The 23,362-nt window shown below is 49.2% G+C and overlaps 1 protein-coding gene across 5 annotated transcripts in view; it reads right to left on the reverse strand.

Moving 5' to 3' along the window:
• Positions 1-18,056, reverse strand: part of USP9X (ubiquitin specific peptidase 9 X-linked) — a 78,079-nt gene extending 60,023 nt beyond the window's left edge. For 4 of the 5 annotated variants that reach the window (XM_080652025.1, XM_080652023.1, XM_080652024.1 and 1 more), the window contains exon 1: positions 16,706-17,311. The gene's annotated coding sequence lies outside the window, so the exon portion shown is untranslated. Of the gene's footprint in view, positions 1-16,705; positions 17,312-17,884 lie in introns of those variants that run through there. The other variant, XM_080652022.1, reaches the window with a different exon arrangement.
• Positions 18,057-23,362: the final 5,306 nt, after the last annotated feature.

A 23,362-nucleotide genomic window follows, 5' to 3' on the forward strand; every position in this document is an offset into this window, starting at 1 on the left:
GCTGTTCTATCCGGTTCTCTTGCTCTCCCCTCCGCTCCTTTACTTTGAATTTATATTAGTTCACACACACACTCCATCCTCCTTTACTTTGAATTTATATTAGTTCACACAAACACTCCATCCATGCTTTTGTTCCGGCCCTCCGGTCCAGTTTAAGAACCCATGGTGGCCCTCGAGTCAAAAAGTTGGCCCACCCCTGGCCTAGACCTATGCTGGAGCCCTTCCTTTCTGAGAAGATCAGCTCTGCCCTCCCCCTTCTCCCAAAACCTTAAAAAGACTGTCTTCCCTTTCACTTCTGCCATTCCCTCACCAACTGCTGTGTCTAAGCTACCAACACTGTGTGCCGCCAGTTGGTCTTAATTGAAGGCTGTGGATGGTTTGAAGATTCACTCCCATAAAACCCCACGCAAAGCTTTGTGGACATGAACATCTGGTGCAGGGAGAATAAGGTCTGACCCCGGACCATCAGTGCTCTGACCAATCACACTGGCGGCCACCACCCCGCCCCCTCTTTTCCCTCCAGATGCTAGCTTGGGAGACTTAGAGTGAGAAATCTGTCAAATCTGTAAAATCATCTGAGGAGCTTAAAAAAACACTGAACCCATTAAAACTGATTTCTGGACACAAACGTAACTCTCGTTCAAAACCCTACCTCTGTCCCTCACAAACTGCCTACCTTAAAGGCAGTAAGAAACTCACCACTTTCCCAGGTCTTTCCGACTGAGAGAATGCTATCCACAAAAATGCCGGGAGAATTATTTTAATAAAGGTGTTTTGCAAATACCAAGCACACAATAACTTTTTAAAATGTAATTTTCTTCTCCCTTTTTATTTTTATTTTTTTATTTTTTATTTTTTTTCTTCTCCCTTTTTAGAAGTACTGTGTAGGGTTTTTGAGTATTCGAAAAAAAATTATCCAAGATATGCTACAACTAAGTTATGCAAGAGTAATACTGTCACATTTCTTAATAAGTGCCATTTAAGCCACATGGCAGGATCAGGTTGCCTGGAGAACACGGCATCTTTTCATGTTCAAACTTAGCATCTCCACATCCCCCAGATGGGAAAAACATCACCCTCACCTGGATCAAGATCGCCATTACGTTTGTTTTCTTAAGAGGGGGAGAGGGAGGGGGAGGGAGAGAGGGAGAGAGAGAGGGAGGGAGGGAGGGGAGAAACATCCACCGGCTGCCTCCTGACCAGAACTCGAACTCACAACCTTCGGGTGTAGGGGACCATGTTCCAACTGACTCAGCCACCAGGCCAGGCTGGCATTATTTACTTGAAATAAGCAAACCACTTGCTAGCTATTTCGCACTTTGCTGAACTGGCTTTCTCTAGCAGCTTTCAATGGGAAGTCCTTAATACCAGAGACCCCCAGGACAGTGGTCGGCAAACTGCGGCTCGTGAGCCGCGGTTCGCCGCTCTGTTGACTAGTGAGTTTGCAGACCACTGGGATAGGGGCTTAATCACAAGGAACAACAACAGCCTGTAATTACTGGAATCGAGAGTCTAGGTCAGTGGTCGGCAAACTCATTAGTCAACAGAGAGCCGCAGTTTGCCGACCACTGCCCCAGGACAAAGAAGGCTCCTTCCCTGCCCAGTTATTATTCTCTCTCTGCTCAAATGGTCCTTAGAGTCTCTCCCCGAAACCCTGAAGCTTGGTCAAACCCCAGCTTACCTTGCTCCTTCAGGGTGTACCCCCTCCCACCGCCCCGGGCCCCTTTAGGGTGTACCCCCTCCCACCGCCCCGGGCCTCTGCACAAGCAGCGGGCTGGTTTGCACACACCCCCTCACTCGGCCCCACCTCTCCCGCAGCATCCACGTCCCGCACCAGTGCCTCCTAAGGCTGACCTACGGGAAGGTGGGTTCAGTTCCACTTTGTTCCTTCGAGCCCCCCAACCTCCTGAAGAGTAGTTAAGAGGGGACTTCACTGTGTCCACTCCTCCCCGGGGCTCTTGTTACATCGCATCTGCGCGATGCTTTCTCCCGCTCCCCAAAACGCCGAGTTCCCCCAGGTCAGAAGCGGTCTGAATTCTCCCTCACTGAATGCCAGGGACTCACTGGCACACAAGCAGGTGCTCAAACTAAAGTGGGGGGCTGGCGCGGGTCAGGGAAACAACAACGAAGTCAGACCCCTTCCCATCTGCATCAGTGACCTGCCCCCCTCCCACGGCCGCCCGCCCGCCCGCCTGCCCTCCAGGACCCCATGCGAACAGCAGCCTGGCGGGCCTCCACGCTCCCACCCAGGGCAACCCCCTGAGACAGGTCCTGCCGCCGCCGTTCTGGAAGAACTCGGATTCAAGGCCATCCACAGCGAGCCGTAACTTACTTTGCCGACACCGCCTCTCCGATCCTCCTCAACACCATCTTTCTTACTAAGGGTCAGTGTAGCAGCTGCCGGGAGTGTTTGCTTTGTGTGGGGTTCTACTGCAAGTGAGTTACAGGCACGAGTTTATTTAACCCTCAGAACAAGCCTATACTCAGCCCCACTTCAGGAGGAAAGAGGCTGGGGCGATAAGGAGGCGGTCAGAGGGCAAGAGCCAGGGGTCTCCACTGTGAACGCCCAGGCCATGCCCTGACGATGCTGGAACATCAGGGAGAAACCCTTTTTCTAAAACGGCACTTCTCACTTTCTGTGATGTCCCCATGTTAAGTGTTCTAAGTCACCGCTGATGGCCCGCGCACCAGACTTTGCTTCTAAAACACAACAGCTGTACTCCTGAGAGATGTGGCATGTACAAGGAACGTTCCAGAACTACTGTGCAACGGGAGGTGAGCCTTCACATATCGGACTTTGGAATGCAGCACATTGCTGTCCACGGCGGAGTCCACAGCGCTGTTAAAACGTAGCCTTTGCTCGAGGCAAGGCCTGATTTTCCAACTCCACCAGCACGTTTCCCAGCACCAATAACGGTATCATTAGCACAGGACTCATCATCCTTACCACATTCTTATGATAAACTAGACACAAATCCAAGTCAAGGCCGCGAACAAGCCACCCACAGAATGGCAGAAACAAATTCTAACCCAGGAATCCAATAAGGGACTTGCATCTGAAACATAAAAAAATGCTGACAACTCTAATGAAAAGACAATCCAATTTAGAAATAGGCCAAGAATCCAAAGAGGCATTTCTCCAAAGATACAGAAATGGGCCGAGAGCACACGGAAAGATGCTCACGATCGTGAGCCTTCGGGAAACGCCAATCAAACAGCTCCAACGATACACAGTGCATATAGGGCTTGGTATGTAATTAGTGGTTTCAAGCATCTGGGGGTGTATCCCCTGTGGATAAGGTGGGGAATACTGTGTGTCAATAATGACATGAAATGTGAGCGGGTCCAATCACAATGAAGGGAGAGGCTGGAATTGAAGAAGGAAGATCCAATCACATAATGTCAATAGGAGGCAGACTTTAGATCCAAGGACACAAACTGGTTGAAAAATAAGCATCATGCCAAACAGCAACCATAAGAACGCTAGAGTGGCTACCCATGTATAAAAATACAACTGTAGACAAAAGGGCTGCTCAAGATAAAGAGGAATAGTCTACGTAAAAGGGCCCATTTATCAAGAGACCTAACAATCCTAAGGTCATAGGCGCAACATAACGGAGCCTCAAAGCATGAAGGGGAAAAGAGAAAGGAGGGACACAGACAATTCGACAGTAACTGAAGACTACAAGGTCCCACTTTTACAATGGATAGAACTAAGCGGAAGATTAACAGGAGATGGGACGACATCAAACTCAAATGTTTCTGCACGGCAACGGCAATGAAATGAAAAGGCAAGCTAACTGGAGAAAACATTTACGGATCATGTATCTGATAAGGGCTTAATATCCAAAATACATAAAGAACGCATACAACTCAACAGCAAAAAAGAAAAGAAAAATCTTGCATTTGCAACAACATGGATGGACCATGAAGTGAAATAAGTCCACCAAAAAGAGAAATACTGTAAGATCTCACCTACATATGGAATGTAAAATGAAAACATAAAACCCCAAGCTCCAGGAATAGAGAGAAAAGATTGGTGATTGCCTGATGGACAAAATGGGCAAAGGTGGTCAAAAGGAACCAATTTCCAGTTTATAAAATAAGTTGGTCACAGGATGTAATGTACAGCCTGGCGACTATATATATAAAAGGCTAATATGCAAAGTGTCCCCCCAGGAGGTCAACCTGGAGTTTGACTGCTCACTATGACATGCGCTGACCACCAGGGGGCGGCGTGGAACAAAGGAAAGCCCCCATCAGCCCTGATCACCAGCCAGGACTAGGTACCTTACTTGTGCACGAATTTTGTGCACTGGGCCTCTCTAGCAGTTAATAGTATTGTCTGACATATTTCAAAGTAGCCAGGAAGCCCTGGCCCATGTGGCTCAGTTGGTTGAGCGTCTAAGGTCGCTGGTTCAATTCCAGGTCAGGGCACAGACCCAGGTTGTGGGTTCAATCCCTGGTTACGGTGCATACAGGAGGCAACCCATCCATGTTTCTCCATCTATCTCCCCCACCCTCTCTCTCTTCCCTAACCCCCTTCTCTCTAAAATCAATAAAAACATGGAAAAAAAGTAGTTAGGAAAAATGGATCTTGAAAGTTCTCATCACAAGAAAAATACTTTTTAACACTGTATGGTAATGGATGTTAACTGTACTCACTGTGCTGATGCTTCAGCCATATATCCGAATATCAAATCATCACATTGTACACCTGAAACTAATAATGCTGTCAATCACACCGCAATTAAAAACTAAAAACGAGACTGTAACACTAGATATCAACACCCTTAGAACACCCTACCGAAGAGCAGCAGAACATGTACATTCCGAGTGCACAAGGACAAATCACATGTAGGAATGTTTACTATAAAAATGAAAACGAAACAGACTAGTTTTTAAAAGAAAACACTTGAGCACAAGAAGAACAGAGAGATACTGTGAAGGCTAAAACCGTGCAAGGAGAAGGAGACGGGTGCGCGCAGACCATTAAAACTGGGAAGTTAAACGCTCCACATGCAGGGGTTTCTACATGCAATCCCCCCGGACCACTTTCGGTGACAGCATTGTGAAGCCCACTGAGTCAGCAGGAAAAGCTTTCCTTCCCTTGTCCGTCATACCTACGTCTTGTTAGTTTATATTTGGGCCCACTCACCAGAAAGTTAATATTCACAACTTTCTACACTACAATCCTTCAAAAGACCCAGCTTTACAGCCCACGTACACCCGGATTGCTTTTCGAGAGGAAGATATACCTTTTACTTAAACGTTCGTTCATCAAATCCTTCCGAACGGTGATGCCCCAGCCCGTTCCAGTCCCTACAACACATCAACCTGATAAGTGAGCAATGGTGACTTACAATATCTGACACAATCACATACCAAATGTCACAGAAGCCTACTCATCAGTTTCCTGCTGGTAAAAGGACAGGATAACAACGAAGTTGCCTATTAATAGTTCTCACCAATCTTTATCACAATTAACTTATAGACGTCACCAATCCAATCAGGAGATGCTGATCCAATACACGGCAAACAAAGACCTCATTTCCTTTAGTATTTTCAGCAAGGCAGATAGATGATCAATAATCCATTTTCGATGTGCTTCCAGTGGGTCCTTTTCTACCTGATTCTCCAGTTCGATTACATCACAAACGTAAAGAATTTGAAGAGAAAACCAAAGAATCTGAAATTCCTTTTAGTCAATGAGATTATCTTCAGGATATTAAATATTTTACATACAATAATTAAAAAATAACAGCCTCGAGATACAATTCACTTACCATACACACCACCCATAATGTGTACAATTCACTTGATTTTAGCTTATTCGGAGTTGTACAATTAGCACCACAATCAATTTTAGAACATTTTCATTGGCCCAAAGAGAAACCCCATATCCATTAGCATCAATCACTCCCCAGTCCCTCCTCCCTCCCTCCACTCCTAATGTAACCTACTTTCTCTCTCTAGAGATTTGTCTATTGTGGACATTCCGTATAAATGGCAGCACATAATATGGCACCTTTTGCGACTGGCGTCTTTCAACTAGCATCATCGTCTGTCCGGTTCACCCAAGTTGCATTTCTTTTTCTTGTCATTAAGTGTTCCAGTGTACGGTACACGTTTTTATGCGTTCATTAGTTGAACATTTGCGTATATCTTTTTGTTAGTGTTTTCGTTTTCTTCAAATGAATACCCAGAAGTGGCATTGCTGAATCATATGGTAGTTCTACTTTTAATTTTTTGAGAAACCTCCATACTGTTTTCCATAGTGGCTGCACCAATTTACATTTCCGCCAACAAGGGGTCCTTTTCTTCCGAATCCTTGCCGACACTTGTTATTTCTTGTCTTCCTGGTTTATATCTGAAGGCTGTTTTTTAGTCTGAAGTATTGAATCTCTCAAGAGAAAAGATTTTCCAGACATATTCTAAAGCCAAACGTGCATAGTTTTTTCATTAACAGGATGCTTAATCTCCCTTGTTACTAAATAGATTACGGGTGTTTTTTTTTTTTTAAAAAAATCGATGTGGGAAGAAATTGATCATCATAAGGAAGACAACTATTTTTTATTGATTTTCTGAGAGGGATGGGGAGAAAGCGATGGAAACATCGACTGGCTGCCTCCTGCACTGCCCCTACTGGGGATGGGGCCCACAACCCCGGCAGGTGCCCTGCCCGGGAATCGAACATGGGACGACACTCAATTCACTGAGCCACACCGGCTGGGTGATTAAGTTCATTTTTTAAAAGATCTTCTTTCAAAAAATTCACTCAACTAGTGATTTTGAGCTACAAGGCTTAAAAAGCTGTCTGCTGGTCAAACTTAAAATTTCATAGGTAAGTAAGAGTTAAGTATCAGTAAGATCAATCTATAGGCAAACATTTAAGCCACAATTAGAAATTCCTAAATCCCCATCAAAATGGCTCAAGTTGAAAGGACTAACAAGGGGAAGTGACGATAAGGAAGAGGAACCTGAGCCACATTGCTGGTGGCATTCTAAGTTGGCACAACCAGTTAGTTACCTGGGAAATGGGGTCCTGTAACACCCAGCAATTCCACTTCTGGCTGTGTAGCTACCACCACCGACAGACATGGGCTAACATAATCGTGGTAACACTTTTTAAAATCGGTAAAAACACTGCCACGATAAAACGGAGACGTAGACCATGGCCTATTTCATCCAGTGACTACACAGTAATGTGAAAGAAAAAATGAATCAAGCATATGTCAGGTAGAAGCGAGACTCAAAGGTGCACTCTCTCTTATTCCTTTTATAGAAGTTCTTAAAGGGGCCGAACTAACTCATTGCAAGATGGAGGTCAGAATATTGTGGGGTGGTTTTCTTTTTGGGGGTGGGGAGAGGGGGCATGAGGGAGCCGTCGGGGATGCTGGAAATGGTCTATGTTGATCTGAATGGGAGTTCTGCAGGCATTTGTAAAAAGTCATCAAACCGCACATTTAAAACGTGCAGACTTGCGGTATGCAAGTTATATCTCCCCTAAAAAGTAAAAATTCTTCGTAGATAAGCCGCTCAAAGGAGAATGCAGTTTCCCTGGGAGCCTGAGGCACTGGTTCTCTGAGTGTGGCTCACTAAGACCCCTGTTCAGCAGATTCAGGAGATGAAAATGGTTTTCAAGATAACAAGGCGGAATTTGCCAATTTCCCGGCATTCTCCCTCAGGTGTAGAGCCGAGTTCTTCCCGAGGCAGCATGTAATTATGTGACAACAGATTGAAGGCAGAGGCCGATGGAGAATCCAGCTGTCTTCTATTAAGCCAGATATGCAAATTTGCAAACATGTAAAACAGCAACACTCTTCTCACTAATTCCTGTTTGGGGAAACTTATTTTCCAGAAAAGCATTATTTACGTTAACATTCAGTGATTTTTGTGTTGAGTGCATACATACATTTTTAAAATATCTGTTTTAATTTCTAATGTAGTAAATATCATTGGATATAACCCCACATAAACTAAAGCTCTTCCACTGAAAATATGAATGTGGTTTAAAAAAAACACACACACACCAAAAATGGAAGCCAGGGAATCTTTCCATGATTTTCCTTTCACTGACACGATTCTCCTTCCCATGATGCACTGAGGAGAACGAGGCCATCCTCAAGCAGAGGCCACCTGAGACCGCTAACATTGACATTGTCAGACAGCGGCCTCCGCTATCAGGCAAGGAACACACCCGCAGGCCCGACATTAGGTTCCTCCCCCAGCCCTGTCTGGACCCCCAATCCCTCTCCAGCTCCAAGACAAGAACTCAAGAATTTTGAATAATTGATTTAATATCTCTAAAGGACACAGTACACAGATATATACGTACTAATTAAACACGAGTTTCTAGGGGTTTTTCCAATTCTCAAGTCAGAGCACAGCAAAGTATTATAAACCCTCTAATTATGCCTCACCTCTTATATATAAGCTTTACTACACGTTTGCCAGATTCATTTCCTGCTTCATCCTAATGATTTCATTGAGCCCTGAACAAAGTCAACCAATAGAAGCAGTGAGCACAACCTAACCCCGCCAGGTGACAGGTTCAGACCCTGATCAGGTCCCTGTTGCAAGGACACCAAGGCCACCGCTGAGACCTCCAGGCGACGCGCTTTTGTTTTCCAATTATTTTTACTTTTATTTTTAAAAAATATATTTTATTGATTTTTTTTTACAGAGAGGAAGAGAGAGTTAGAAACATCGATGAGAGAGAAACATCGATCAGCCGCCTCCTGCACACCTCCCACTGGGGATGTGCCCGCAACCAAGGTACATGCCCTTGACCGGAATCGAAACCGGGACCCTTGAGTCCGCAGGCGGACGCTCTAGCCACTGAGCCGAACCGGTTAGGGCATTTCCAATTATTTGTATAAAAGAGCAAAATGCAACTACCTTGCAAATTCGCACACAAGACGCAGGAAGCTGCTGGACCGGGGCTGTTCTCAAGCAGGCAGTACCGCCTTGCAAGACAAAGAAACCCCTTTAGCAGCCAAGAGGCAGAAGCGGGCCCTGACTTACGTTGAGGACTAGTTAACGTTTTAAAATGGGAAAAGGCGTAGACGGGAAGCGGAGCCCATCACCCTTACAGTTCTTATAAGAGCTCCTCACTCTCCATATACATCAGTGTAACATGCTGCTCTCTCATGTCCCAGGCCAGCGCACAGGGAGGGAGGTAGCGAAGACCTGAACCACAACAATGTGAAAATGACCATTAGGAAAAAGAGCTAGCTTCAACACAAACAACCCCTCAAAAAAACCCAGAAACATTTGTTCAAAGACGCCTGAAGCGTAATCTTGTGAAGCTCAGTAGCCACGGAAGAGGCAAAGCAAGAGATGCACAACATGGACCGGGCCGAAGAGCAATTCAGTTACGTTCAAGATGTCCCTGGCAGAGAACACCCGGCCGCTCTCGGAGGAGCACGGAGGAGCAGAGATGGAAACACGGGGAGCCTATGGAGAGCTGGGAGGCACGTGAATGGAGGATGGGGGACGGGACAGAAACAGTGGGAAATTAAGTTGGAAAATTACATTCAAGTCAACTTCATGATGACAGTTTGGGGCAGTATTTAAAAAGGAGCTGGGACCTTAGCCGGTGTGGCTCAGGGGATAGAGCGTCGGTCTGTGGACGGAAGGGTCCCGGGTTCGATTCCGGTCAAGGGCGCATGCCCAGGTTGCAGGCTCGATTCCCCAGTAGGGGGTGTGCAGGAGGCAACTGATCCATGATTCTCTCTCATTGATGTTTCTCTCTCTGTCCCTCTCCCTTCCGCTCTGAGATCAATAACAAACAAACAACAAAAAAGAGAGTTGGGAAGGAGGGGCATGAAAACCGTTCCAGAGGCAGGTCCAGAGGCAGAACACAGTTTAGCTAATTCATCAGGTCACTGCTGAGAACCTTTGATTCAACACACATCTATAATGCGGCTGTTTCAACAATGGAATTATCAGAGGTAGCGTTTGTGTTTTTGCTTTTCCCCCCTTTTGTTCCCCCAACTTTTTCTTGGGGGGGGGGGATTTTTAACATTTTAATACAGATCAGAGTCTAGTTCATTTCAGCTCCTTCACTGCCAGTACTGGGGCAAGGACTGCTTCCGTTTCCCTGCCTTCTGTCTGTCTGCGATGACCGAGGTATACAGGCATCTGCTGCATTGGACTTGAAACTTCCCATTATCCTCACTTTCCTCGATCTTGACAGATTTGGCATCGTTTCGCCTGGCTGCGTGCAGGGGCCTTGATTTCCTCAATTTTGTGAGGCAACAAGGTACAGAGAGCTCGCCACGGGCTCAGCTTTTTCTTAACAGAATACACTGACTTCATAATCAGGTAAAAGTTTTAAAGAGAAAGTGTAGAACTTTAGGAAGCTTTCCAGCAAATAGACTGGTTGAAGTATTTAAAAGTAAGCTTTAGTGTGTTCTGAAAACTTACTTTATATACTATCCCTCAAGACATGAAAATAATAAACTATTTTGATACCACATCGTTCCAAGTTAGCTTTCCTTTAACATGGGGTCAAACACCACGATGCTCTCTTAGACTCTAAGCGCAAAGCCCAAAATATTCACGATCTGGCCCTTTATAGAAAGTCTGCCGACACCGGAACTGAACCACCAAAGTCAACAGGAGGGAAATGGGCAAAATAGGACAGGGAAAGAAGTCAAAGACTCCTTTTACTCCTCCTAATGCTCTCTCTTCCCACTACACAGGCTGTGCGCCTGAGGATGGGACCCAAAACCACCAACTCAGAATCATCCCAGGAAAAAGAATTCCTTTGATGATGGCTGGTCCAGCTGAGTCTAAAGCGACAGAAGCTTACATGATTGATCAGTCACAGATATGGTGACACATCCATTTCGGACGAGCAGTTCTAGGTTACTGGGGGTCAAATATTCGTCCAGATTCTGCCATTCAGGCAATCAAACAGTTATTGTAAACAAGTGCTCTAACGCACAAAGATAAAGGACAGGCTCCCTGACTTTACGATCCATTATCAACCAGGGAGAGACTTTAGTGTGAATTTTATGGGAGTGACTACAAAGGGAACGGGATTTCAAGAATCCACTCATTAATGTGACTCCTTCCATCTGGAAACAGCTTCATGGGGCAGCATGCTACCTCAGTCGAGTTACTTGACCTCTTTGAGCCCCGTTCCTTATCTGAAAACCAGAGTTTGACCAGAGCTAAGACTCCTTTCAGAGCTGCTCACCATAAAAGGATTATTAGGTCAAGTTTAACTCCAAGCAATAAAGAGATTGGCGGGGGGAGGGAGGACAGAAATCAGACCAAGAATATGGTGGACTATTCATCCAACAAAAATATTATTGACTGCCTCACGTGCCAAGAACTTTCTAGGTGCTAGGGATGTATCAGTGGCCCTAGGATCTTGAGTCTGACCACATGGGCGCCACCAACCTAAAAGAATTCAGAGGACAAGATTAATCATCCAAAAAAAAAAAAAAAATCAAACCGAAAGACCCAGTATGGAGGTAACTTACAGAGAGCATCACCACAGGGAAGAAATGGCAGGAGGAAGAGGTGACACCAGAGCGTGTCATTCCAGACTCCGAAAGCCAACTTGCAAGAATTTGGAGAGAATCCATTTCTGCTGTGCATGACATTTGGGTTCACTGGAGAAGGCTGGGTTCCGAGTGAACTTCTATTTAACTTATTTAAAGAAACGGAAAGGTAAAAGGAAAATTCCACTGGCTTATACCCCAACTAGATAGACGTCTAATACAGTAACTTAACTCAGTCTCCTAGGAGGCGCAATGAAGAATGACAAAATTAGTTAGGACAACTTTTGAGATCAGCTAGTCCGATGCCCCCCCATTTCATACCAAATAAGATTCTAGACAATAGTAATTCTAGCCCAATAAATGTGTTGAATAGATAAAAAGGAAACTAATGCCTTAACAGATATACATGTATCAGAGCTGGACCCATAACTCTAAGAAGGTGCTCATGTGTATGTGTGTATGTGCATGAAATTCTAAGTGCTATCCCGGTCTCTGCCCACTCCTGGTGTCTGAACCTTGCCCTGTGTCTGCGTCTGGAGCTGCTGGCAGTGTGACTGACAAACTAACCCAAGCAGGAGTATTACTGCCTGCCGGTGGGACACAATCTCAGTCGCAGATCTCCCCTAAAATGAATTGCAAAAAGAACCAGAAACCCCTAACCGCGGATCACAGTCATCTTTTGGGGTTTTGTTTTTTGTAATACGTTTTTATTGGTTTTTTCTGAAGCGGGGGAGGAAGGGAGGAGGAGAGAGAAACATCCATTGGTTGCCTCCCGCACGTGCCCAACCCAGGATGGAACCCGAAACCTGGGCAGGCGCCCTGACCTTCTGCTGCAAGGGATGCGGCTCCAGCCAGCGGAGCCGGAGCCGAGCCACACCGGCTGGGCCGATCCATTTTTTTAAAGCTCCACAGGTGATCCTGATACACAGGGAGGTGGGAAAAGCATTGTTAGTGACTGAAAATAGATGGGAAACTCATTTGCTGTGGAATACATGTCTAGTGGATGGCTGTTCATTGAAGTTCATAAGCACAACACCTTTAAAGAATAAGCATAAGACAGCTCATCTTAACAGTATGTCTTTTCACACCTTATTCCTTAAAAGTATATTACATTGGCCTTTGTTATTGAAGAGCAATAACTGGGTGATCATCCCAGCTCCAATATATGCATAGCAGAAGATTCATTAAGTCTATTTTCCTTATGATAGACTTTACAGCATAGGAAGTAAGACTATAGTAATCATTAATTTAACAGAGAGACCTGACAAACCAGGTGCCGTGTTAAGAATGCTCATAGATTCTACCATAGCAGGCTCACTGCTCGCAATACAGAATTTAGCACAAGGGACAGACCGAAGGAATTAAAACAATAAAGTGTTATCACTATTTCATTAATTCCATACAATTACCAGCCAAAACGATAAAAATGCAAAATAAAGCCCTTGGTTTTTTAAAAAAAGCTTTTGTAAAATGTACAGCTATTAAACAAGGCTAAATAAAACTTAGAATTCTCAAATTGAACACAGATGCTCACACGATACTAAATGTTCACTTGTGAGATGATTTAAATAAACTACTGGGAGACGATGCCTCCATTTCGCATCTTTTAAGAAAGGGGGTGGGGGCAAGAGCTCGACCAAAGGACTTGTATGCTTGCATATGAGCATAACCCATGGACACAGACACTAGGGGGGCGAGGGCACGGTGCTGGGGGTGGGGGTGGCCGGGGAGAGGTCAATGGGGAAAAAAGGAGACTCATGTAATCCTATATGTAATGCTTTGAAATTATATATTATAATATATATAATATATAAGGAACTAAATAAAAAGGGTTAAAGTTGCCTGACATCCTTTTAATAGTAAACACACCGTCAACTAAACTATCAACCTGAACGTGTGGAAAGAACATACTTGCCTCGAAGCTTCAGCATCTCCCTGGACCAACCAAGATTATGTCCCAAACTGCAGATTACGGTCATATTTTAAATGTTTAATCTGGTTACTCCAGGATAGAAAACAACCCAAACGTTTTTTGTTTTGTTTTTTTCCCCCCAGCCAGGCCTCAGTCCCTCATCTGTAGAATGGACACAATACTCTCTCTGGAAGGTAGCAAGTGGGAAATGTTTTACAGTGCTGACGCTTTCTAATGCTCAATAAACGACAATCATGCTGATAACGGAGAACAGCTGAGAAAGAAAGGAACCGATCTTCTTTACCCGCTTGGAAGTTCGGTAAGAACATGCTCACAACAGTAACGGGTGGTTTGCAAGCCGGGCTGCATCTGAGAAATCACCCTCCAGCGCTTTCAAACAGGGCTTTGCCCAGACCCTATGTCAGAACCAATCAGCAGTCTCTGGGAGTGGGACCCAAGCATCTGGATTTTTTTTAACCCCCCCCCCCCCAAGTGCTTCTAATGTGCAGCCAGGGGTGGGGTCTGATGCGTTAACCCTTTCCCCATCACTAACATTAGACTCTGTGAATGTTAAAATAAGCCAACTTAGCCCTAGCCGGTTTGGCTTAGTGGATGGAGTGTCCACCCTCCGACGGAAGGGTCCCGGGGTCGATTCTGGTCTTGGTTGCAGGCTTATGCCAGAGGCAACCAATCATCTCACATCGCTGTTTCTCTGTCTGTCTCTCCCCATCCCTTCCAAAAAGTCAATGGGAAAGATATCCTTGGGTGAGGATTAACAACAAGAAGACACCTTAGCCACAAATACAATAGCTTTTACAGCTCCTAAAACAACCAAATGGAAACTGAAACCATGTTTTTCAATTTTTGAGGAAAAACAAAATTCAGAAAACGTAACAGCAAAAGAGGAAATATAATGCAGGCTATTATAAAGCATCACATTCCTTTAAAATTTTAAATCAACAACTCTCTCAACAACCACAGCATCAGACACCACCCCCAACCCAGAAACTGTCCAAAAAACTAACCCTCTCACCACACCCCCCTATATATTTCAAACCGTCGTTAACCTGATTTAAACAAAGACTGGTTTCAATATTAAAATTCTGAATCTGAAGTGTGCAAACTTCATTCGTTTTCAAATTGCCCTTATGAAATAATAAATGTGTCCAGCTACCCAAGAACTAACAAATCCAGGTTAAATTCACGGAAAACATCCATCTTCAAAAAGTCCAAGAGAGTTATTAACGCCACATCAAAGAAAAATTATCGCTGGAGATAGCCATGCAATCTCCCATCTTCACGAGATGTTAGAAAATGTTATTTCAAAATCTTGAAAGAAAAAAGATCCAAAGTAAATCCCACTTGAGCATTCCAGAGATAAAACAAGAGAACTACGGAACGCCAAGAGATCCCAATAATTTGATGAAAGGTACAATCTGCCTTCAAAGTTACTTTCTGAAGAATTTGCATTTCAAGAACGTCTAAATGTTCTGGCTGTTATCTAATCCCTCCAGAAATTTTCCCTCAGAAACTACCAAGGTCAGCAAACAAAAGAACGTCAAGATAATACGTGGAGGATTACAAATGAAATGTTCACGCAAAAAAAAAAATATTTTTTTTAAAAAGGAACGGGGAGCAAAAACTCGTGTAAGTTCAAATGTGTTATTTTTTTTAGAGAAAGCAAAATATATCAGGGACATTTTGATACACCCGTCTGAAATACTTCTGGTTTTCCCCGCATCCGAACACTGGGCAAATGGAGCTTAGAGTTCAAGTTGGAAGCTTTAAAATTGAGGGCAAACAGCGACACATTCGTGTCTCTGACACATGAAATCCCGAAGCTCTTGGAAGGCATCTGCCGAAAGCAAAATGGCAGCCCACTGAAACCAGCAGCCCAGGCCGAGCCGAAGGGGAGTTGGGAGGCTCTATTTTTATATGAAGTTCAAGTGTGCAGGTTCACAAAACCAGGCCGGTCACGGCTCATCAGGCCTCACCGTGTCATCCCTGGGCCGATAACGAGCTCGGGCAGAGGCTCGAGTGCCTGCTGCTGAAAAGTTGCCTAATTTTTTCCTCCAAAGTCAAGCTTTACCCACGTTAGGCAGACGTCGGGGGGCTCCAGGGTTTCCGGGTGAAGGAATGCTACCGATGCTACCGAATATCCCCGTCCCCCCCCCAATACAGCGCGGCCCCGGATCGTACGGGGGCCTCGCTCGGTTCCATTCAAAGGCCGCGGAGAAAGGCCACACACCTGTGCAAAGCGAACAGTGCAGCGAGCGCTTCAACTGCGGCGCTTTGCAAAAAGGAACCTGCGCCATTTGAACCAAGTTGTCCGCGAGAGGCGAGAAAACCCCGGGGCGGGCTGCAGCCGCCGCAGACACGCACCCGCACCGCACCGCACCCGCATACACCTGCTGCGGGAGGCCTCGGGCGAGTATTCCACAATGAATGGAAAGCCAACCACGCATCGACGCCCAAGCCTCGCATCGCCAGAACCGGGAGGTTTTCGCGTGAACGGAGTCGCACATGCTACTATTTGGGGCAGAAACGGTTAAAAATAGAAAAGGTGGGGGGTCCGAGGGAGCTTTTCTGCATCCAAAACCCCCCGTCCGGGGGGGGCCGGGGCCGGGGCGGAGGCGGCGATGACCCGGCTGCGGCTGGGGTCGCGGGGAGGCTGCGGGCTTCGACGGGCGGGCGGACGGGGGGGGGAGGGGGGAGGCGGCCGAGCCGTGGGGCCCGATCGCCAGACGGAGCCGAGGCCTAGCGCCCCGGCTCCAAATCACTCCACCTCAGTAATGGCGTTTGGTGTCAAGTGGAACAAGAATGGGGAGGAGGGCGAGCCGTCCGTGCGCCCGGCTGGCAGCCCCGGGCCAGGGGGGCCCGGAGCCCCCGACGCCGCGCCGGCCCCCGGGGTGCGGATGCGGAGGCTGCCCGCAGGGCACGGAGACTCCATCCTCCCACTCGGCCCCAGACAGGACGGGAAGGGGGAGGAGGGGGAGGGACGGAGCCGTCAGCCATTTTCCCTTCCAGCCCCAAACACTCACACACACACACGCTCCCGGGACGCCGGTCCGCGGGGAGCCCGGCCCCGCGCCCCCGCCGCGCGCGCCCGCCCAGCCGAGGCCCGGGGTGGGGGCGGCGGGGAAGCCCCCGGGCGCGGGGTGCACGGCGCACACACACCCCCCTCGCCCTCCTCCCCGCGGCCAAGTCCAGCTGTTGCCCCGGGAAAGCGCGTCCGTCCTGCCCCCCCCTCCCCCCGGGCGAGGTGGCCACTCACCGCACAACCCGGGCGTCTCGTCTTCAGCAGCGGGACACGCGGAGCCGGCAGCGCCACTCAGTCCCGGGGCAAGACGGACCCGGGTGCATCCCAGGCCCCCGGTGGGGGGGACGGGAGACAAAGTGTGTGGAGAGGCCGCGGCGACAGCTCGGGAGCCGGGACTTCGCGCTCGCAGCGCCCGCCCTGCAGCGGTGGCCGCCGCTCCCCCTCCGCCGCCGCCGCCGGTCCCCTTCCCTTCCTCTCAGGCCGGGCTCTGCGCTCAGACGGGCTCCGGGCGGTGCGTCTGTCCTGCGTCACCGCCTCCTGCTCCTCCTCCTCCCGCCGCGGCCGCTTCGCTTTCCCCCCGATCGCCGTCCGCGTCCGCGCTCCGGGCCTGCTCGCTGCGCTGCGGCTCGCTACTCGCTGCTCGCTCCCGGCGCCGACCGAGCCGGGCGCTGAGGAGCCGCCGCCTCCCGGGAGGGGCGGCACACGGACTCCCGCGAGGCCTGAGAACTGAGAGCGGGAGGGGCTGAGCGGGGAGGCCCCGGCGCGCCGGCTGCACGGGGGCTGCAGCTCCGGCGGCGGCCACTACCTTCCGCAGCCGCGGGTGCCCGTCCTCGTCAATATGGCGGATCCAGCAAAGCAAAAAAAAAAAAAAAAAAAAAAAAAAAAAAAACCACACAAAAAAAACCGCTCGGCCAGCGGCGGCGGCGGCAGGAGCGGCGGCGGCAGCAGCGCAGGCGGCGGCGGCGCAGACTCCCACCCGCTCCAGAGCCGCCCAAAGCCCCCGGCCCCGCCCCCGGCGAGCCCTCCCCCCGCAGGCCCCGCCCCGGCGAGGCCCCGCCCCCGGCCCGCGCCCGCCGCCCCCACCTACCCTCGCGATCAGCTGTTCCTCCCACTCCCTGGGCTCGCGCACCTCCCTCCGCTCCTCCTCCTCCCGAAGCCTGGGAGACTGGCGCGCCGCCCCGGGAGCCCGGCTGCCAGACGCGGAGAACCCGGAAAGCTGGGGGAGGGGAGACAATGCGGGAAAGATTGTTCGCTCAGAAGCGCTTCTGCCGCCCCGCCCTCCGGGATCGCGCTGCCCCCCCCTCCCCCCGGGGACACTGTTACCCAGCCCCGGGCTCCCCGCGGAGCGGGGACAGAGGTGGCAGGAGGACGGGCGGGGGTGGGGGCAGGGAGGCCCGCGAGGAGCCGGCGTACCACGCGGCAGGAGCTGGCGGATCGGGGTTGGCAGGCTGTACGGACAGGACAGAGTTAATCGCGCGAGCCACAGCCGCGTCGCTCAGAGTTTGACTGGGGCCGCTTGTTTTTGTTCCGTTGTGAACCGTGGCTCCGCCGACGAGTTGCCCGGATGATGACGTCACCGCCCCCCAGTTCCGGGATTGTGGGGGGAGGGGTGGCGGAAAGACTAGATCCGGAGACCACGCGCCGGGCGCTCGCACCCGCGATGCCTGGAGGGGGGGCGGGGGGAGTTGATGGGGGGGGGTGTCCCAGCGGCGCACGGGGTCCGGGAGGCGGCCAGGCCCCCCGAGGCAGGGACGCGGCCAGGCGGCACGGGTGCGAAGTCCCTGGCCACCTGCTCCACACCGATAGGAGGAAGGTGTGGCTATCTCCCAAGGCTGCGGGGGGGGGGGGGTTACTTGCCAGGGGGAGCCTTCCCAGCCCCCATGAAGCAGGTGCTCCGAGGAGCTCAATCACTGGATCTTGCAACATCAGTACCTGAAAGCACTTAGGCTTCCTCCAGCCTCACACTGACCCACCACCCTTTGACCACAGAAGCCCTCAGAACAGCAAAGGAAAACACTGCGAAGTGTCACGGACGACAAATAAAGCGCTAGAACTAAGTGGCCAGATCGGCCTCTCTTGCCAAATCATCAGCACCATTCCGTGTTGGAACCCCGAGGGGTCTTCTGAACCCGTGATACACATTCTGTCACAGACTAGTGTCCATGTTGATATTCCAGGCCCTGAGAGGGTAGCTGGGTTGATTGGCCCCATAGCCAAGGTTGTGTGATCCCCGGTCAGGGCACACACAATCAACCAACGAACACACAAATAAATGGAACAACAAGCCAATCTCTTCCTCGCCCTCTCTCTCTAAAAAAATCAATTAAAAAAAAAGCCTGCTAGGTTGACATTCCTAAGTGGAGGTTATCAGGTTAATTTAAGATGCATGGACTGCTTGGAACACGTCTACGCAGCGTACCTTTGATGCGAGTGCAGTTCCTAGTTTACCACAGCTTTCCTTTTGACTTAAAAATGCTGCACACGCCAAACTGGATGCAAAAATCATAGCAAAACCCCATACAGCAAATCATTGTATTTTGTATAGGACTGAGTTGGACTTCCTTATGTTAATTTGTAATAAAGGGTCGGAATCCAAACTAATTCAGGGTGACACAGTGACAGTACAACAACACTAGCATCCTGAATTGTAAAACCATTTGTCTAGCCCAGGCGGTGTGGCTCGGTGGTTGAGCATCAACCTATGAACCAGGTTCATTTCCCCGTCAGGGAATGTGCCCGGGTTGCAGGCTCCATCCCCCAGGTGGGGCGTGCAGGAGGCGGCGATCCATGATTCCCTCTCATCATGAATGTTTCTCTCTCCCCCTCTCCCTTCCTCTCTGAAATCAATAAAAATATATTTTAAAAACATGTTAAAAAAACCCACACATTTGTTTATACAGTATTAGACTATAGTTTCCACCACAAAATTTATCTAATAAGGTGTCCAAGACACAAACTTCATAGCCCTAATCATTCGTAGCATATTTTTATCTTTTAAACTTATCTCCACTTGTCCACTACCATCCATGTACACTGCAGGTTTGCTAAACGCATGGTTATTCTATTTAACCCTCAGAACCCTGTGAGGGAGCCAGTACATACACTGCTACCATTGGTTTGAAGGAAGGAAACATTAAGGGTAAGTAAGTGCTGAACACAAGCCTTTTAACCCCAACAAAAATGCACCTTTAACAAGGATGTGTGCTCTCAATTCCATTGTTTCTGTTTGGGACAACGAAAAAGTTCTGGAAATGGAAAGTGGTGATGGTTGCCCAACATCGTGAATGGACTTAAAGCGAATGAATTTTTAAAATGGTTCAAGTGGGGCCGAAACCGGTTTGGCTCAGTGGATAGAGCGTCGGCCTGCGGACTCAAGGGTCCCGGGTTCGATTCCGGTCAAGGGCATGTACCTTGGTTGCGGGCACATCCCCAGTAGGAGGTGTGCAGGAGGCAGCTGATCGATGTTTCTAACTCTCTATCCCTCTCCCTTCCTCTCTGTAAAATATCAATAAAATCTATTTTTTAAAAAAAGTCTGTTTAAAAAAAAAAAAAAGGGTTGCAGGTTCAATTCCCGGTCAGAGCACACACCTAGGTTTCCAGTCGATCCCTGGTCGGGACACATATGAGGGGCAACGAGTTTGCTTCCCACATCAGTGTTTCTCTCTAAAATCAATTTTTAAAAGAACATATCCTCAGGCGAGGACTTTAAAAAAATGGTTAAAATGGTAAATTTTGTTCTATATATTTTACCACGATTTTTGAAAAGTGGGAAAAATTCAATGTCATATGGTTTAGTCCCTAAATTACACTCCCACCAGCGGTTCTAGAGGGACCTAGTTTATCAGGGCAAGCTCGCCAGCAAGCAAGTCCCCTCTATGCGTTCGAGCTGCCCACTGGGTGCCCTACAGCACTGCCCGCTTTTGACACCTTTCTCCCAGTTAATGGGATGGGAAGTGAACAGCTGAGTTCAAAGAATAGGTTCAACGCCACAGTGCAGCTCCTTAAGTTCAAGTCCGCGCAGTCCAAGCCGGCCTTTTTATTGCCCGTGTTTTCGTTTCTTTCCTAACACCTGTGCTTTAGCTTTAAAATAACTTTTTTTAACTTCCTGGTCCTGCCTTGGTAGGGGAAAGCCTTATTATATTACATTTCCTCATAAAATTTCCCACTGCACTCACTCCCCGCCCCCGAAATACTTGCAAGGTATGCTCATTGTTTAGAAGGACACTTATCTTAAAGAATACACAGAATTTCCTGGGCAAGCTGACATTATTGAAAACGATCAGGGCTATGAATGTCAAAGTTCTTTAAACAGGACAGTAAATGTCACACAAGCGGGTAAAGGCTTCCGACCTGTGGAGCTGTGTTCTGGGTTCAAGGCTAAGCTAATATAAAAGAGGGCAAGCTTTCATAATGCGTCCCCCTGGAGAAGACTTTGTGATTTGAATGGAAGGAGGAAAGTCCACAATGATTCGGTATTTTGACCCTAAATATATGTTAACTAAGAATCGAAGTAAATGGCCCCATTTCATCTTCCTTCATGGCAGCAGGCAGAGGACACAGCTAGAGAGAAAACACAGGGAGGACGAAGTGCAATCGGAAAGATCACAGCTGATCCTATGCTGTCGCTCCCGGATATTCAATGGCACATGGGCCACCGACGCCTGGAACAGCACCAGCCCACCTGCCCCGTGAGAGCCCCCGAAACTGACCTGCTCCCAGCCAAGGACTTGGACGCAGAGTCCATGCTGCTATTTCCCTCCTTTCACTCGAGCCAGGGGTCCTCCAACTACGGCCCGCGGGCCACATGCGGCCCGCCGAGGACATGGATCCGGCCCGCCGGGTGCCGCTGCCTGTCCTGCTTAGCAGCCGACGCGTCCCGGGCCCGCAGTGCGCATAGGAATTTGTTCATAGTTTTTTTTTAAACTATAGTCCGGCCTTCCCACGGTCTGAGGGACAGGGAACTGGCCCCGTTTAAAAAGTTTGAGGACCCCTGCGAGACTTTTTGGAAGCCTTGGCTTTTCTGTAAAATTTGAAGGGTTCTGCTTTACTAGTGTGTGTTCTATACAAACCGCCACCGTGCAAGTAAGCTGAGCCCTTCCACTTGTTTTTACTAGCACAGCCTTGCTCGTTTGTCTAGAGTAGACCAGTGGTCGGCAAACTGCGGCTCTTTGGCCCCTTGAGTGTGGCTCTTCCACAAAATACCACGGCCTGGGCGAGTCTATGTTGAAGAAGTGGCGTTAGAAGAAGTGTAAGTTTAAAAAATGTGGCTCTCAAACGAAATTTCGATCCTGTTGATATTTGGCTCTGGTGACTAATGAGTTTGCCGACCACTGGGCTAGACTCTCAGACCGAAAGAGGTACACGTTTTCCTAGTTGGAGAGTATCAACTGCTTCCTGAGAAGCCCGCACCTTCCCCTCCCCAGCACCTTCCCTTCCCTGCACCTTCCCCTCCCCGCACCTTCCCCTCCCCAGCACCTTCCCCTCCCTGCACCTTCCCCTCCCCGCACCTTCCCCTCCCCAGCATCTTCCCCTCCCCAGCATCTTCCCCTCCCCGCCACCTTCCCCTCCCCGCCACCTTCCCCTCCCCGCACCTTCCCCTCCCCAGCACCTTCCCCTCCCCAGCACCTTCCCCTCCCCGCACCTTCCCCTCCCCGCACCTTCCCCTCCCCAGCACCTTCCCCTCCCCGCACCTTCCCCTCCCCAGCACCTTCCCCTCCCAGCACCTTCCCCTCCCCGCACCTTCCCCTCCCCAGCGCCTTCCCCTCCCCAGCACCTTCCCCTCCGCAGCGTGGGGCCCAGGTGAAAAGCCTCAGTAGGCCCTCGGGCTCCCCATTAGGCCTCAGCTCGGCCCCAGCCTGGTTCTAATCAACTCAGACTCCTGAACAGCAGTGCAGCTGGGCTCTCTGTGTCTGTCCAGAAGGTTCCAAATTTTCCAGGCCTCACCCAGCGAAACCGGGAGCCTCACGATTGAAACGCGGACCCGCAAAGCCAACCTGCTTTCCACAACCATTTCCCAAGCAAAACCAAGCAAAACCGCGCTGCGCTCCCCCAGAGCGGCCGCTTGGTCATTCCATGGAGACAGAGCCTGGAATTCCCGCTGCATTCCCTCCCCGTGAGCCGGCTGGTGCCGCTTCAGCTCCATCTTGCCTTCCGCCTGATCACACACCCTCCCCTTCCTCTGGGGCAGCCTGGAGGTGGTGTCAAAAGGCCAAATTTCAACCAAGTCTTCTTTTGCCAGAGGTTCTTCCCAGTCTGTTCTATAATTTGAAGACGTTATTGCTTATCAAAAAAGTAGACAATGAAGCTCTAAGATTCTGATCGCCAATTTCACCGTGTGTGTGCGCGTGTGCGTGTGCGTGTGCATGTGTGTGTGTGTGTGTGTGTGTGGCGGGGGACAGTGGAGGACCCCAGCATCTCCAACAGCAGTCGGGTGTCCTACCACTATTCACCTCCATTTTGACACTGTCCGCCCAGATCCCACTGTTTAAGACTGCCCTCCACCTGAGATGCCAATTGCAAGAATAAATTTTACCCAAAATGATTGGGTAAAATGTCTGTAGATTAGAGGTTTCTATAACCCCATCTCCTTGGGTTATAGGTTAAGGCAGGGGTGGGCCAACTTTTTGACTCGAGGGCCACCATGGGTTCTTACACTGGACCGGAGGGCCGGAACAAAAGCATGGACGGAGTGTTTGTGTGAACTAATATAAATTCAAAGTAAAGGAGCGGAGGGGAGAGCAAGAGAACCGGATAGAACAGCCGGATCCGGCCCGCGGGCCCCACGGCTGGGTTAAGGGCTCAGTCCTACAATGCTGCCCCCCCTCACCCCCCCCACACCAATTGAAAAACCAGGATGTCACCTGTGCTTCGGAGCAAATGGCCATAAATCAA

Source organism: Plecotus auritus, assembly GCF_963455305.1.
Source record: "Plecotus auritus genome assembly, chromosome: X".
Classification (NCBI taxonomy): Eukaryota; Metazoa; Chordata; class Mammalia; order Chiroptera; family Vespertilionidae; genus Plecotus; species Plecotus auritus.